Source organism: Oryzias melastigma, linkage group LG19, assembly GCF_002922805.2.
Source record: "Oryzias melastigma strain HK-1 linkage group LG19, ASM292280v2, whole genome shotgun sequence".
In the NCBI taxonomy this organism is placed as follows: domain Eukaryota; kingdom Metazoa; phylum Chordata; class Actinopteri; order Beloniformes; family Adrianichthyidae; genus Oryzias; species Oryzias melastigma.
Genome location: NC_050530.1, coordinates 17297933 through 17312909, shown reverse-complemented (window position 1 = coordinate 17312909; position 14977 = coordinate 17297933).

The window sequence follows — 14977 nt, the reverse complement described above, 5'->3', positions numbered from 1 at the left end:
TCCCTCCCATTAGAAATGTGAACAGAATTTTATTTCTGCCATAGACACCAGAGAAGATCTAAAAATCCATGGAAAAAAAAAAATCAGCGTGCTGGGTTGTGGGGTCCAGATGACCCCTCTTTCAATGTAAACATGCCTATGATAGCACAAAGGTTAAAACCACCTGACTTCTTATTGATTACCTATTTTGAGTACAACCAGAAATACATACCCGGAGATCTATTTAAAACAGTGTGCAAACTTTTTTTTATGGAATTGGATTAAGTACATGAACTGTGGCAATGAATACTTCCAGATTGTCAACATCGAACACACTGACAGCACTGCTGAGGTACAAGGAAGAATCGCACTTTGCTTTGAAACAAGAATATGTAACCACGTCATAAGGACCTGGTTGAAGATTTTCTAGATCTACAAGATGAAATCTGCGAGTACTTCATTTTTTGATTGCGAGTTGGAACCTTGCTCCTCCCTGGAACAGCCAAGGTGGCCTTAGCAAGTTATGAAAAAACCTCTCAAGAAAACTCAAGAAATTGGACTTTTTGTGGAGATCCAGCGCTCAAAGACGCCAGCGCAGCATAGAAGTTGCGCTATGCACAGGACTCTGTTGAGCCACGGCGCGAGTAATGAAATCAGCTGATTGCGTTTGCGAATGAATGCCGATCAGCTGTGTTTTTGGACATTTTCATGCTGCTAAATGATCACTAAGGGACAGTAACCCACTTTGATTTGTTGAAGAAAAGTTCTCTTTGCTTATGAAAGAAAGTGCGGGGCACTAAGCAGGAACAGGAGGCAGAACAGCGGCTGTCAGCGTGCATTGAGTTACGGTGTGCCAAGCTGACTGTATGCACCCGTAAGAGGAACGAAATCAAATCCTTTATGGTGGATAATGTGAACCTGGATGAACTAAATAAAAATTATGAAGCATTTGTGGAAGCTGTGCAACATTTTAGAAGTATTCATAAATGTGTATAAGAGTTTTTGTCTGAAGAAGATAAAATAAATGATTATGAAGACTGGTTTGTACCAAGAACATTTCATTAAAGAATACAAAAAATGTAGAGAACATCATGTTGCATCGACCAAAGTTGGACCACAGAACAGTGTGTCACAAAGCAGCTCAACACCTGGATCCTCATCTACTCATTCTGCTAAACTGGAGCTTAGGCTGAACATGCTGAACTTGAAGCTGAAGCAGCTTTGAAAAGAAACCACATTCTACCGCTGAAGGAAGCAAAGTTAAGAAGTCAACTAGAACAAGTTGAACTAGAAGGAAAACTAGCTGCAGCTAATGCAAAAATCCTATCTCTACAGGATGATGGTGAGAATGTGGACACACAAGAGGATGACATGAATGAACATCTTGACCACCACAAACAAGAGTAACAAAAGGATGGAGAAATTCCTGTTGAAGAGAATGATGGTGATGAAGAGGATGAGCAGAGTGCAGTGCACCAAAAACCACACTACAGACTTTCATCTATACTACACCAATTCAAGCATTAAGGAGAAAAGCAAATGTACGTCAACCAACTCTTAGGTCTCCTCAGATATCAAGAGCTCAAACCAGTCACAACGCAAGCAACAATTCCAGTCAAGCTCAAACAGACATTGCTCAACTGGTTATTTCACAACAGAAATTGTCATCACTGCCTGATAGAAACCTCCGTTTTTGATGGTGATCCTTTTACATAAATGTTATCTAATGTTAATAATGTTAATATAATGTTAATGTTAATAATGTTAATAATGTTATTTAAACTGTATGAATGAACTTGACAATTCCTCAAATTTAAGATTAATTGCTTCCAAACTGCCCTATAAACTTCGTGAAAAATGGCAGTGTGTGAAATGCACCAAAGATCACAAAGGAGATTCAAGTTTCAGCATCTGGTTGAATTTGTGGAGAGACAAGCCAGATTATTGATGGACCTGTTGTTTGGTGACATTCAAGACCAAAACCTGTCAAAAAGACACTTTCAAGAAACAAAGTGATCCAAACAACAATATCAAAACCAAGAAACAGTATTTTTGCGACCACAGTGGCTGTAAACACTGAAACTGAATACATAATGGCAAAATCATCTGTCAGCCAAAAGCAACAACAGGATGAACTCAAAGTTTTTCCATCCAGTGGTTATTGTCAACCAAAGCATGCAATAAGTGAGTGCAGAAAGCTGAGATTGCAAGAACACAAAGACAGAGTTCATTTTCTGAAAATCAAAGAACATTGTTTTGGATGTTTACTTAGATCTGAGAAAAGACTACAAAAAAGAGACTAGCATGTCAAGTCTGTCAAATGAAACATCCAACAATTCTTTTCAAAGAGAATGTAAAGACAAAAGAAGAGGAAACCATGACAAGAAACTTCAATAAGCAATGCTCTTATCTCAGCTCAGGATGCAACTCCGGCCAGAAAAGATTTTGTACTTGTAATTGTCCCTGTTTGTGTCAAACTAGTAACAAGCAAGAGTTGCATACTCATCCATGCAATCCTAGACCCTGGAAGCACAGCAACATCCAGAAAACTAATGGATCAGCTCAACGCTAAAGGACGCAAGACAACGATAATTCTACAGACAATGGGACAGGAAATGTTAACAAAAACCCATGAAATCACAGGACTGGAAGTAGGAAATTTGAATGGAGATGTTTATTTGGATTTGCCAAAGGTTTACACTCAAGGTCAAATACCTGTATCCAAAGGCAACATCATCACCGAAAGTGACTTAAAGAAATGGCCTCATCTCAGTGAAGTCAAACTGAAAAGAATTGATGCAGAATTGAACTGCTCATGGGAACCAATGTCCCAAAAGCAATTGAACCATGGCCTGTTGTGAATAGTGAAAATGATGGACCATTTGCCTGGGAGACTTTGTTCGGATGGGTTTGTCAGTGGACCTTTAAAGACGAGTCCCACAACTGAACCTGTCACAGTAACATCTAACCGCATTTCTGCTTTAGAACTAAGAGATTTACTGGTGGTACAGTACAACCGAGACTTCTCTGAAAAAAATATGAAGAAAAAAGAGAAATGTCAGTAGAAGATAAGAAATTAATGAAGATAGTAACAAATTCTGTATGTTGCAAAAATGGACATTACCACTTATCTCTGCCATTGAAGAACAAAGACAAGGCCAAGCCAAGCAATTATACGATGCCCAAGGAACACACCCAATATCGTAACCCTTCCGCTCTCCTTAGCTTGTTTACATTAAAAGTGGGGTCATCTGGAATCCACTTGGGTTTCTCGCGCCACTTGTGCTAAAAGCTAAACAAATCCTTCAAGAACTTTGCAAATCCAAATGTGGTTTTGGAGGTCGGATAAATAAAGCTGCAATATCTGAAGATCAAATTAATCCAATCATTTCACCAAAAACTTCACCGGTATCAGCTCTCATCCTTCGGCACGTTCATCACCAACTAGGTCACTCTGGAAGAAATCATATGGTGTCTCGATTAAGAAAAAGATTTTGGCTGCCACAAGCAAACTCTCTTGCCAGAAAAATAATCAGAAAATGTGTCTACTGCCGGCATATGCAAGCAAAACCTGGAGTTCAAAAGATGGCAGACTTGCCTGAGGATCATATCAAACCACCCTTCAGTCATGCAGGAATCAACAATTTTGGACCCATAGGAGTAAAAAGAGGAAGATCCTATGTGAGGCGATAGGGAGTCATCTTCACCTGTCTGGTGAGTCAAGCTGTACATTTGGAAATGCCGCTTTCTCTCACCACAGACTCTTGCATTAATGTGACACGCATATTCATTTGCTGAATAGGACCAGTTCTAAGCATCAGAACAGAGTGTGAAAAAAAATATTGTTGGGCACAAAGGGAGATAAAAGATGTCTTAAATGAACTAAATCAGCAAAAACTAAAAGATTCGCTTTTGTCGGAAGGTGTGAAATGGATCTTTATTCCACCTTTTGGAGCACACCATGGAGGAGTATGGGAAAGACTTATCAGACTGGTCAAAAAGACTCTCATGTCAGTTTTAAAGCAACAAGCATTAGATGATGAAACGCTTCAGACAGCACTGTGTGAGGTTGAAGCGATCTTAAATGATCGACCAATCACATCAGTTTCAAGTGATCCTAAAGATTTGGGACCATTGATACCGAATCACCAACTCCAACTGAAAGCAAAAGAGGCTTTGCCACCACGACTTTTCATGAAAGTAGATCTATATTCAAGAAAAAGATGGAGACAAGCTCAATATCTAGCCAATCTTTTCTGGAAAAGATGGATTAATGAATATCTTCTCCTGTTACTAGAAAGAAGTAAATGGCACCAGAGGACACGAAACCTTCAACCTGGCGACCTTGTCATCATTGTTGATAACAATGCACTAAGAAGTTCATGGACCACGGGATGTGTGATGAAGACCTTTTCTGACACCCAGGGTTTCGTGAGAAGTGTTTTGGGTAAAAATAAGACCACTATCCTTCAAAGACCCATAAACAAGCTATGCTTGCTTATAGAAGCAGCAGAATAACTGAATGACAGTACAGGACTGACTGACAGTACAGACAGTGACATGAATCTGATGTGATTCAATGACCATACTGACCTTTTGACCTGAATTTAGTTTTGGTTTTCAGATCAGATTCAGAGTATCAGTCATTTATAACAGTACTTTATTTTTTATTTTTTTTAATGGAAATTTGATACATTGACTCTGATTAATTATTTCATATTTTTGGCAATTGTTTTAGTATCGTTGCAACAATTAGGGGCCGGAATGTTGGAGCCATATAGATTTACTTTTGATGATAAATAAGATTTAATTTGGAAGAAATTATGAAGAAATAAGACTGTTTATGTTTAAGTAGTTTATTTATATTTGGATTTGATCCACTCCTCCCCACAATCGGCAGCCACCTGTAGCTAGGTGAGCCCTTTTAACTTGGCTTGGAACTCAGGAGGTTAAGGAGCTAAAGGTTTTTAAATCGCAAAGACGCCAGCTAATCAAAAGAAATAGCAAACAGAACACCAAAGACATTGACCATATTTTGATAAAGGAAGCCAACCACAGACTCGTTGTGAAAATAAATCATTTTTATTTTACAAGATAAAATCTGCGAGTACTTCATTTTTTTGATTGGGAGTCGGAACCACGATCCTCCCTGGAACAGTAAAGATGGCCGTAACACATAGTAATGTAAAAAAGTTTGCATTTTTAAAGTTAAAAAAAAATTAGTTTTAGTGTGTTTAATAAATGTTTATCTTGGTTGTCCCACGACCTAAGGTGTGTTTTGGATTTTGGCCCCCTGTGCAATTGAGTTTGAGACCCCTGCTGTAGAGCATCGCAGTGGCCTACTCCTTAGAACCTGCTCTGGCCCTAAATTTGTTGACAAAGGTTTTCTTGAGCTTGACCTCCTCAATTTTTTTTCCCAACCAGGTAGAGTGGCACATCTCAGGACATGAGCTTTAAGACAAGAACATTAAAATCTAGTATGAATAAATTGACAATAGATGGCACATAACAAATACTGTATAGCTCTGTCATGGGAGGGATCATACATCAATGTAAGGGCGGGGTCATCTAGACCAGTGGTCCCCAACCACCGGGCCGCAGACTGGTACCGGTCCGTGGACCCCTTGCCACCGGGCCACGGGAGAATTATTTTTTTTTTGGAGATGGAAATCTTTTATTTCGAAAATCAACCAGATTCTCTCGATTAGCTTGAGCGCTAAAAGCAGTCTGGTGGCGTGTAACACGAGAGAAGTTGCATGTAGAAGCTTTGTTTGCAAATGGATCAGATAATTGAGGGACAGAACAGACACAAGAACAAGTGATTCCCACACACCGTGCTTGTTTGCAGAGAGATGTGACTTTCATGAACGAATCTAATCTTTTGAACGGTCATAGAAATGAAACGAGCTCATCCATTCAGATGCTCATTTCAGAGAAGTTGTGAACACGCGATTGATTAATGCAAGTACTTCCATAAAAAAGAAAAAAAATAGAGTAGCAGTACAAAGAGAGGTGCGGGGTTGGGGAGTGGAGAAGAAAAGGGGACCTTCGCGGCACATGCAAGTAAGCGCGTGTGCAGGAAGAGGGGCGATCAAAGTCAGGAGTTTAAGTTTTGTTTTGTAAAACTGTCTTAAAATGTTTCACTTGAAGCTTTTGCATGGAGCTTCAAAGTATTCCGAAGAGCTTCTTCAAGGACTTGACTTGACATACACGCTCATTGGAGTTCTTCTGAGATTTCGACAAAGACAAATTGCAGTTATGGCTGACATTGAAGCAAAGTTTTACCAAGTTCATGTCAATTAATCAGACAGAAATTATCTACGCTTTTTGTGGTGCCCTGATGGAGATTTCAGCAAAGAATTGAAGGTGTACAGGATGAACGTTCATCTTTTTGAAGCAGTGTCCTCTCCAAGCATCGCCAACTTTGCACTATGTCAAGCTACGCCAACAAATCCAAGTATCAGGAAGAAGTATTGCAAACAGTCAAAACCAACTTTTACGTTGATGATTGTCTCAAATCACTGATCAAAGTTGTTCATACAACCAAGTTCTGTAAAGATCTAGAAAATGCTTGCAAAAGAGGTGGATTTACATTGACATGGTCAAAGTAATTTTGTAAATTTGTCTTCTTCTCAAGATGTTTCACTTGAAGCTTTTGCACGGAGCTTCAAAGTATTCAGATTTGTTTCTTTCAGAGCATCAATAATTGATGACTGCGTTACATTTTATTCCTATTTTTTTAAACGATCTGTCACATTGACATGACAGAATTGGGAAAGGGATCATTTCTATTTCTCACCTTTTTTTATCACAGCAAGCTAACCGTACCATCTTCAATTATCTAAATGTGTGACGTATTTCTGTTTTAAAATAAAACCAGTCTTTTATTTCCAGTTGTGGCTAGCTGAATTCACCATTAACTTGCAAATCTCAGTGTACTATTTCTGCTGTTGTCTAATTTTCTCACACCGTCCTGAAACACCCAAACATAGTGCTCACAAAACACTACCATGTGCTGTATGATCATAGGACTCCCTGAGATGAAACGTTGCCATGTTAGAACTAAAACACGATCAACTGAATTTTGAAGTGACTTTCAGACAGATGTGGTGTCTCTGCCCTTTTTATCGTGCGGTGCAGCAGTGATCTAACTGTCCCCTCGCCTGTCTGTCAGACTGCTTTACCTGTCATTGAAAGTTATAGCTTCTTTCTTCTTTGCCAAATTTAGAATCTAGTTCAGAAGCAATTGAAACACAATATCAGAAAGATAAAGACACAATATCAGAAATATAAAGACAGTGATAATTATATATCTCTTTCATGCTAGTTAGCATTATAGCCCAAATAAAGTGAGAACGGCTCAATAAAACAACAGTGACGTGCATTGAGGTTCACGCCTGGTGAGGCCTCTGACGTCATCAGTCAGATTTACAAACTTACAAACTTTACAAAGGGCACATTTTGAGACATCTCACAGCCTTTTGGTTTTTTGAAAAATGATTGATTCAATATAAAATAATATATATAAATATATTCTCAATATAAATTAATTTAAAAATGTAAACTCTGCAATTTTTTATTTAGATCCTACTTTTATTTACTTACTGTATAACAGTTTTTGTTTGTTTCTGGCATTTAATGTTATTTTATTTTTTTGCTTACATTTTTTATACTGTTTGTATAGATGTACAGCATATATTATGGCTATTTTGCAGTTTTTCTGCACTGAAACTGATGTTTACAATAAAGTTTAAAGGAGCCCTACCAGGAAAATTCTGCTTTGTTGGGTTTTAAATTCTTTTTACTGTTCATTCCTCACTATAAAGAACCTCAAATGGGCATTTTGATCCGTTCATGCATTTAAGAGTAATCCTCTAAAAACCTGCACTGTCTGCAGCAGCCTCTCCCATACCCATGAAAACGAGCGGGTGGAAACATGCTGATGTAAGATCAATGCCAACAGCTCCCTCCAGGAATAGTCTGCTCTGATAGCTTTGTCCCAAGACTTACTTTTACTTATGAAGTCTGTGCACTGCTCCTTTTGAAGAAATACACTAATAACCTGTTTGTAGAAGTCTTTTCTTTCATTGTCTTTTCTTTCTTCAGTGTTAAGTCTCTCTGTCTTAGTGGGGATTACGACCAGTGATGTCTCTAAACAAATTCTGGAGTTCAGGGGTTTAAAAACAAAATCCTCCATTTAGAAATGGATGCTAAACAATATTAAAGAGTAACTGGACGGCTGTACTTGTTTTGCTATCACTAAATCTATTATTCTTTAGCTGTGGTGTCACATGCATTATCTGGGCTGCCCAGCGCCGCCTGCTTTGTGACATGCATACTGCGGTCCGGCTATCGGACTTTCTGCCTCACCTTTTGTGTTTTAAAAGCGCATTTTTAGCGGATAAAAAGACTAAATGAGTCACAAACTGGCATCAATGTAATCAGACAGATGGCAAGAGATTAGCAAATCAGGTCATTTTAAAATAAAGTGTATTCTATAAATATTGAAAGACCGAAACAATAGAGGCACACGTCAGCTGCAGATCCAGTCAGTGTGTGTGGCGCAGGGTGAGGCTGGGGGTGGAGCTGCCTCGCCCTGCGCTGTCTGGCAAATTTGAACAGGAAACTCATAAATTTGCTTTTTTTTTACCAAAGAAAAACCCACACAAAAAAGGTAATCATAAAAAAACATGTCTAAAAATAACAATTATTTTTTTTTATTTTAAAAAGTATATTAATCTTATTTAATGTATGCATTGTTGGAGCTATATTTTTCTGGTGAGGCTCTGCACTCATCTTACGTGCACCGGAGTAAGTCAGTTTTCAGGGACGCAGGTCACTAGCCTGATAAAAGCCTGCCGGAGAATATGGTTGAGAAAGGTGCCACTGTTGAAGACTCGGGTAAAAGCAGGAAATTTACGTGACGGCAGGATACAAGCTCCCTGCTCCACTTTGTTCAGGTGCATCTACTTGCTGACAAATAGATCCATTCACATCTTTGTTTTCCTCGTCTGAGATGGAAAACTGGATAGTTCTGATATTACTGTCCATTTTTGTTGCACCAGTGATGTTAGGTCGGGGTTGTGAGGGAATGTTTTTGTAAACAGAAGTAGGGACAGACTTACTCCACAACTGTCCCACCCACAACTCAGAGGCAAACTTCTGCGGAACTACTGCCACTCTGCAGAAACTAAGTCCCAAAACAATGCAGCAAGTTTTTTCTTATTTTGCTTGAAAGCAGCATAATCATAATTAAAAGAGAACAGTTTTAGTGCAGATCAGAAGAGAAAAGGAGTTGTCCAAAAAAGCTATTAGAGAATAGTCATAGAAATGATACATTCCTTCCTTAGTTTTCATCCATGACATTTAGTGAGCAACTTTTGAAAAGTTAGAAGTCACGAGATTTGTTTGTTTCTTGCCAGGGCATTCTATCATGATGTATAAATATTTTAGAACATCTTGTCCACATTAGATATGGCACTTACGTTCCTATCTGAAGTTCCTGATTAAAGTTGTTTGTATGACTCTATAAAATGCGAACGTTGTTCATCACAGGCAGAACTCTGCAGGCTTCTCCATGCTCACAAAGCGTGTACTTTTCTCCAGTTTGACAAACATTTCCTTATTCCATCAGATCTAACAATTTTTCCTCCACAACAGCAGCAAAGATGTTGCTACTTTGTCTGGAGTCATGTGAAAAGGGTCTATGTGGTGTCACAATTTTGATCAGCTAAATAAAAACATTTTATTTTCAAAAGTCTTTAAAAGGTAATTTTTTGTTCCTTTTGTAGTAAGAAAGCCAGTTTGAAAAAGCCACCAAGGTGAAAGAATCTGTTTTTTTCTAGTTTTTATGTTCTTTATCTGAAGACATTAGGAAAGTAGTTAGATGGAAACATGTTTTACACTAAAGAGTTTTAGTGTTAAGTCATTGGGATAATTATTTTAGGCTTACAACTCCATCACCCCAGAAGATCAAGTTCAAGTTAGGTTTTGCATCCCGTGTTGCCACCATTGATGACATCAGCTCATAGACCATCAACATGTGGACACACTTTCTGCGTTAATAGATTCATCAAATGGGGGACTGGAATCCAAGTTTGGTGAGCAAACCCAGGTTGCATGTGCTGTTTTGGGGGACAAATCTGGCTGCAGACACCATCGACCGGAACCAGAAGTCCCCACATATCACTTGAAAAGAAATTGTTTCAAGTGATAATCCTAACAGTGGTGTTTTTTTCCACGTTTTAAGCTTTAATAAAAGATTTTAACATTTCTGAAAACTTGATAATGTCGCATTTTAAAGAAGTGACTGTTTTTGCCTCATTAAAAAGACCCATTCTATTAAAATGTGTGGTTTTAACTTGTCTTATGCCATTTTTGTCATGAAGGAGGACATTTATAAAACAATTTATTTATCTTTCTTCAAATTGTCATGAGTAACATGCCAATTAAAAAAATATATTTTGAAAAATCTCTCTTTTGTGACGCAGCAACTGAAATAAGAGCGCCAGTCTCCCTGGTTCGTTCCATTCTGATGCACCCACTTGTAGACAAATAGATTCAGTAACGTTTTCCTCGTCCAAGATGGGGTCTGGCACAAAATTGTATGACTGAATAGCCGTTTTTGTTGCTCCTGTATTATTAGCTTGGGGTTGTAAACTAGCAGGAGTGAGTGTAACCACAAGGATGATGGGATATCAGTGGAAGCTTACTTCCATGCCAACGGTCCCGCCCACAATTAAGAGACGAGTTTCTGATGAACTATTGCTACGCTGCATGAACAAAGCTATGCCTTAGAAAGTTTTTGATCTTTCCTAAAAATAATCATCATTAAAGGGTAACCAAACCAGGAAGTTGGAGGCTGACTCCACCCACATCTGAAATTTGAAAATCCAGTCAGAGGGGTGGAGCTTGGGGGCTGGACGGTTATCATTATTGGAGCTGCATATCATAACGTCAGACTTCTGAAACTTACATGGTTTGACCAATCACAAAATTCAACTGTAATACCCCAATTCAACCTGTAGGGGGCACAGAGACGGGTTTTGACTAGATTTTCAAGAACTAAACAGTTTTATTTCAAATATATCAAAAATTTTGGCTATGACCAACAGACAGCACTTTTAAAGCCCTATTTATAGACGTCAACAGCCAAAAAAAGTTAATTTAGGGTTTGGTTACCCCTTAAAAGACCACTGGGAATGGTTTTACAATAGATCAAGAGATTATTGGAGGAGGACTTTAAGCCTATCTTGTTTACCAAAGCTTTATTTTGTATTGACGATCATCCAAATAAAATACAATTGCATATAACATTTCTTACATTTCTCATAAATATTTCTTTAAAATTCTTGAACTCTTGTGGAAAGAAAAAAAACTACCCTATTTCTAACTTGTGAATAATAAATAAAATACTCAAACAGAAATTTTTGTGTATTTTCTGTGTATTTTCTTCTTCCAGACGATGATGTCTGACAGCATCTTCTTGTCTGCCGCCAGGTCCCTCTCCAAGTCTTTAGTTTTGTTCTAATCACTGCATGTTTTCATCTTCCAGGCAAAAGAAATCATCTCCAACTCACTTGGTAGAGCAGAACTAAATGCTATTAAATGACCTAATCTCTGCACTCTTGATCTGAGCGTCATCCAGTCAATTTCTACTCAAAAACTCAAGTAAATAATCATTGTAGTTCACACAAGGAAACTGATTAGAACCTTCTGACTGTAGTTTGTGTTTTATGTCAAGAGATGGAAAAAATGTCTTAAAAAATAACAAGACTGGTTTATATTTCCTATGATTTTCTTTCAGGAGCTGCATCTGTTGACTACATTTGAGTTTTGGTGCCGTCTATCAGCATGGACCGGGAAACCTTCAGCTGGATCTAAATGTGGTGACAGGTCTATGCTTGTGTTAAACAAAAGTATTTACATTTATTTATTTATATTAGGTTTCACAAGACTTTTTTCTGACTTTCTTAAGAGTTTAAATGTATATTCACCAATTTATTCAGCATCGATCCACACTGGTTTTTCCCAAAGACTTCTGGGATATTTCTACCTGGATCAATTTTGGAATTGTAGATTCAGACAGGACAGGACTACAAAATGGCGAACACACTATATAGTGAGTAGTGAAGGAATTCAGACATAGCCAATGCCTTCAATTTCAGACGATGACGCCATATAAAGTCACCAGTCAGCTACATTAGCGTGGAATGCTAGCGCTCAGTAAAAGTAATTTGTTTTATGACTTTAAAAAGGTCATGCTAAAATTCTTTACTTAGATTTAATTGTAAACTTTTGAGCTTCAGAGCACACCAGCATGAAGAAAAGTGCTTCTCCACAGTGTGACATGGTTCACTAAAAACTATTTATAAAACTATTTAAGACAGCCCTGCTCAGGAGCCCAAATGCCCCTACAATTGGAGGGGTAGGGAGAAGCGGAAGGGGTAGGGGAAGTATTCAGATTCGGTCCAACTCTCTTTGCTGGCCCAGAAACGCCTCACCTTGCATAGGTGAACTATTTTAGTTTCATTACAATGAAATTAGTATGCAGCCTTTTCCAGCTTATCACAGCCACGGAACACTTTCCATCTGCGAAACGCACGGATTCTGCACGACAGAGTGATTGAAATCTTCTTGAGGATAGAAAGGATGGATTTTGTGTTTAAATAATCTGGATTTTTGGTGAGTAAAATTTTGCTATCTCCCTACATAATATTGAAATTTTATCAGGTTATTGTTGATGCTTTTGGTGTGTGTGTGGCAGTTGTACCTGCACTAGAAGTTTTATTGCCATAAAATAGTTAATGAGGGTTGGATTGATTCAGATGGAGCACTACTGAAGGCCTAGGTGTGAAATGCACGGCCCGCCACTGCTTTTCATTATATTCTTTGTAAAACTGACCTACTTTCAAACTGTAAAAAATGACAAAAGTAGTTTGATAAAACAAATGAAACAAACAGGAACAGATAAATTGCTCCTAAAAACTGTTGGTGAATGGAAGCAAAAACTGGGGAAAAATTTGTATTTAAATGGTGAATTAGTTTGCTAGATGTCAAAAATAAGCGTTTATAAATTCCGGGGAGAGTTTTGCAGGAGGGGCAGGTGTGCTTGGAACACAGAATGGGATGTGCACCCCAAACAAACCTGCAGGGGACAGCAAAGAGTCACAATCAGCACACTTTAACATCCAAACTAAGAAAAAACAAAACATGATTTACAAGTCAAATTTAAAGGATCCTAACAAATATAAATGCCATATAAGTCCTATATTTGGATGACACACTTCCCGGTGGAATAATCAGAGTGGAAGTTCTCCGATCACTGAGCTCTTTAGTTAACAGTTGTTTTGTTTTTATTTTTAATTTGTTCAAAAATGATCCACTGTTCACTGCTAAAAAAAACTGGTTGTATCTAAACATTGTCAGTTTGAACAAAATAGAAGAGCTACACAGATGCTCTGAAGTAAAGGGTGTGCATGAGGAGTTTGTTTTCTCAGACTTGTGCAGCGTGACACAAGCATGTACGGATAATGCTCCATTCAGAGTGAAATTAGCAGCACGTGGCTCTGATGCTTCACATTATAGACGAGATGTTTAACGCTGTTAAAACATCAGCAGCGCCGCATTCAAGCTCAGTGAGCACAAACAACTGAGACTGAGCTTTTCAAAGTCCAATGACGCCAGGCTGAAGCTCGAGTTATGAACAAAAAGCAAAAACCAATGAACAATCCACAGCTAATCACAGCTAGCTGATCGCCATTTTTTCTGAAAACTATCTTTTTTTTTCTTTAACCAGAGCCATAATTATGGAGAGAAAATAGACTCACTCTGATTTGTGTGTGCAGAATTTTGGATGTGTTCATAAATTAGGATTGTATTCTTGATTTGTGCATAACTTTGGATTTGTAGGTGCATATTCTTGATTTGTAACTCATATATTAGCTACATTTTGTGCATAAGTAAAAAAATTACAAAATAAAAAAAATACAATCTACACATGCACAAATTAAAATTACAACAGCTTGAAACTAATTACACACAAAAATCTTTAAGAATAAGCACGAATCACCTCTTTGCTTAGATGAAACCTGAGTTACACACAATTCCATCGTGAGACTCTTTCCACGTGTCACTGATTCATCCGTGAGTGATGCATTCAAGTACTACTAAAATGCTGGGTCATTAGAGTTTCTTATCAGACGTTTTAAGCTTAGATTGTGAATAATATCCGGTAAAACTTGAAATTTTCCCACTTTCTTAAGAAGATATGCCCGATAATTAATATTAAAAGTCTAATGAAGCGTTTTTAAAACACTTATCCCTTTTAACCTTTCAGCTATCTTTGGGGTCCAGGTGACTCCAACCATATATTGATGTGTGATTCTTTCCATGACAAATGTGGACAAAGGTGGACAGGAACAGTACCGGTCCGCTTGGATCCGCGGGAGTTTGGAAAGTCCAGCACCACTTTCTATCCCCGGAGGCGCAGTCAGAGGACCTGCTGCAGATCGAAAGTGCTCTTTTCTGGAAAATATTTTTATTTTTAAAGTGAGAAAGGTTTCTATAAGCGTTTATTTAGACTTTTTCATATGAATTATCGGGAATATCTGTTTAAGAAAGTGGGAAAATTTAGAGTTTCAACCAAAAATATACTTAAAGTTCATCTGTTGATTTATCTGTCCAAAATTTAAATAAACTCTCATCAATATTGGACAAAGTTGCTCCTTAGAAAATAAAAACGGTTAAATCGAAAGCACCTCCTCCTTGGAGAACAGAGGAAACTAAGACGCCTAAAAGAAACTCCAGGAGTGCAGAACGAAAGTTGAGCAAAACAAAACGAACAATTCATTACCAAAATTTTTAGGGACAAATTAATTCAATATAACAATTCTATCAAACATGCAGAACAGGAATATTAATCAAAATTAATTGCAGACAATTACTTAAAGCCAAAGATTTTTTTCTCCACTATTGACCGGTTAATCAATCTAATCTC